Raw genomic sequence first — 3,663 nt, 5'->3', positions numbered from 1 at the left:
CTGTAAAGATGATAGCCACTTTCGGCTAAGAGTCGGCTCCCAACAGGAGTGAAGTTCCTAGTTTATAAAAGCTACAAGACTGTAGACTAATTAGCATCTTATTATTGCAAGGAGCTGGGCTGTTACCAATCCAGAGCCAATGTGCTTTAGGTTATCTTTAGCTCCCTTAATAGTCATTTATTGCCTACCTCCATATCTGATCTAATATCCTTGTAATGAGACCTTTTGGCAGGTATTAACAGACTAACACCTTCTACCAACTTAGAAGCTGAGAAAGTCAAGTAATCAGATGGCGCCTGAAACCTATCTCAGTAATTTCACTTGCTATAACTTTCTGGCCTTTTGCTTCCACTAATGTATTTGTACAATATTTTATTCTGCAATTGTATAAACTATTTTCATGTTGAAACAATTTATTTAGGATATCCTGAATTTGTGTTCTCAGGTTATGGCCATTCACATTTTGGCTTAAGAATAATAATGATTAAAAAAACATTATTGTTCAGCAGTGAGATAGTAACCCTCATTTCATAATGAATAACAAAAGAAAAGGCAGAGCTCACTAATTATAAGTAAGATTCTTCATATCTGAAAACTATGCCTACCTAAGATCTTTGACTTCAGTTGATTGAATTAAGAACTGACTAGAAAAAATTTTTTGAGAGTCTTGTAAAAGCTGAAGTTATACAGCTGTAGGGCAAGAAAGTATTGTGCTAATTGTTTAATACTAATGTAGCCTGAGGAACATAGATATCTATTAGCATGTAACAGAATATGTCATCTTTAAAGGACACTTCAAAGACCCAATTCCAAGGCCCACTTTACAGATCAAAACAGGCATAATGTAGCAGGGAGAAGTTTCCAAACATTGAAACCAGAATTTGGTAATTGACAAAGTAGTTGCTTACCCCAAATAAATAAAGGTTTGCCAGAGTACCTATTCTGGGAACAGACTCTGAGTCATGGAAGATTTATAATTAGCTGGTGTTTTGGGGAATTATAAAGACCAGTGATGGCTTACAATTTCTTCTTTTTCCAGCAGAGAAGCTCCATTCCTACTTCACTGCTGAACATTTTGAAGGGACAAATGATTTTTGTTTTTTTATTTTATAGCATGTTAGACCATGAGTTATTATACTCAGGCTTGATGCTTTTCATGAACCACTCATTTGTAGTCTTTGAGCTGGTTGCTCATAACGTAAAAGACAAGGACTTGGCCTATCAGGGAAAAAAAGAAGTATCCCACACACAGAAACAAAGATTTTAGAGCTGGCCAAAATGCCAAAGTGTCAGGTCTACTAGTTGCCCTTTGTTGTCTCTTTCTTCTTGCTTGAGTGCACTGCAGCTCATTACAGGCAGAACCTTCCAGTTGACTTTGCTTTTAGGTGCTTTTCTAGTAGTTCTGGCCAATGGTACTTTAGAATACATGTGATGAAACTTCCTAAAAGATTCTGCATGTGCAGGCGCACTGAGCTTTCTCTATTACTTTTCATATTGTGCCATATGAGGATATGGATATATAGCTCCCATCTTGGACTATGACAAACTAGTTTTGGCTTTTTGAGTCATAGTCCAGGTTAGCCTTGTACTTTTTATATAACTGATGGTGGTGTCTGATGCCTGATTCTTCTGACTCTATTTTACTGTCTCTTAAAAACTGCTTTCTAAAAACATTTGAATTAAACAAAACCCACATAAGTCTGGTCTACATAGTGGGTTTCAGGTCCATTAAGGTTACATAGTGAAACCTTGTCTTACATGAAAGAAAACAAAAATTAAGGCAGAGTTTCAATGATTAAATTGGCTGCATGATACAAAATAAGTTTTATCAAGCTTTGTAAAAACAAAGTACTGGCAACTTTCTCATGAATCAGAAAATGGTTGATATAAGCATCTTATATATTCTAGAAATCATAATAGATTCCATTCAGTCACACTACTATTTTATAGTTGCCTTGGAATGTATAGCTTCTATTCACTAAGAAGGAAGCCAAATAAGTATAGAGGAAGGGTTTACTTATAATACAAAATACCCCATTCATTTTTTCAATTAAGAAGGAAAGAATTCAGTAAAACCCCAGTGTAGTCTTTGTTTTTCTCTGGTTTCCCTTTTGCCTTAAGTAATAAAAGGATTAATTCTTTATAGTAATTTAAATAGAATTACTTGTTAAAAAATCCTCTGCCAAGATCAGTGAAAAGGGATTAGTTTTAAGCTGCCTTAATCATAGTATTTTTAAAAGAGAGAGTATCAAGGAGTAATGATTAATATAGTTACATTTGATTTTTTTATTGTGGTTTAGATGGAAACTGGGAGCTTACACTTGCTAGACAGGTGCTTTACCACTGAGCTACACCTCAGTCAAGTTACAGGCAAACACACACACACACACACACACACACACACACACACACACACACATTTTATATGTATATGTATAGAAAGGTGAAGTATTGGCTCAGGACCCCAAAAATCAAGTTCTTAGACCAAATTTTTAGCAGAAAGGAAATGTATTTGCTGCAGAGGGACAGAGCACAAGGATAAGGGATAGAAACAGGAAATAGAGGGAGAAGGGAGAAAGGAATAAGGGAGAATGGAAGGAGTATTTGTCAAGCAGCGAAATGGGACAAAAGACTGCTTTGGGGGCATTAATGGGATAAAGAAGAGATAGACATCATGCCTAGGCAAATGAAAGTTTATAAAGGTAAAATGGGAAACCCTGTGTTAGGGTGAGGTGTTTAATTTTGATTTGGTATGTTAATTAGGTGAGGGGGGGTTGATTGCTGAACTTCAAGACTTTGATAGCTGGTCCTTGGTGGTTAGGCTCAGAAGGAGGAAGTGGCCAAATAAAGGTGTAGACTTTGGTGGTTAGCTTTAGGAATGTAATCTAACAGTTCTTAGCAAGTAGAGGGAATGGGGGAGAAGGACAAGGCCTGCCAGAGTCACGCTCACCATGCTTCAGCTGGCCAGAGTCCCTTTGTGAATTCTCTTAAAATTGCTTATATATAATTATCTAGAGTTCGTGATTGTAAGTTTTTAATGCTAAAATATAATATCAAAGATATTACGTTTCTCAATTTATAAGCTAGTTTTGCATAGCATGTCATATAATACCTTCCCTTTGGCCTAAACCAATGCATGAAGATTATGAATAAATATATTTCCTATTTCCGTATAAACTCATCAGACTTTTATAGGGATATATGAAGTCTCTGATTCTTAAATAGTGAATAAACACTGTAGACAAGGTATTAATCACAACAGGGGATCAACAGATATATCTTTATATGTGTTTTTAAACTTACATAAAAATTCCAAAGAATATTTCAAAATTTTGAAAAAATTTTAAAGAAAATAGAATATTTGTTCTTTAGGGTTTGTATCTTGGCAGAACTGGTTTTGATTAACATGTCCCCCAGCCTACTATCTCTCCTATGACAGTTAACCCAGGGCTATTAAAATAGTTTACAGGGAAGTGTAACACTATTCAGAAACCACTGCCTCACAAAGAATCCAGTAAATTATTAGGCTGAGGGGGCAAGAGAGGAGAGCTGTTCAGGAGAAGTCTGGAGAAATATTCAAGAAGTCAAATGTCTGGTCTTGAGAGTTCACAGAAGAGAAATGAATGCACGATTCAGAGTCTGGGAGGCCATTAAGTTCAGCAC

Source organism: Grammomys surdaster, unplaced genomic scaffold (genome assembly GCF_004785775.1).
Source record: "Grammomys surdaster isolate TR1022 unplaced genomic scaffold, NIH_TR_1.0 126091, whole genome shotgun sequence".
NCBI lineage: Eukaryota > Metazoa > Chordata > Mammalia > Rodentia > Muridae > Grammomys > Grammomys surdaster.
The sequence above is the reverse complement of the archived record's forward strand: the minus strand, read 5'-3'. Positions refer to the sequence as shown.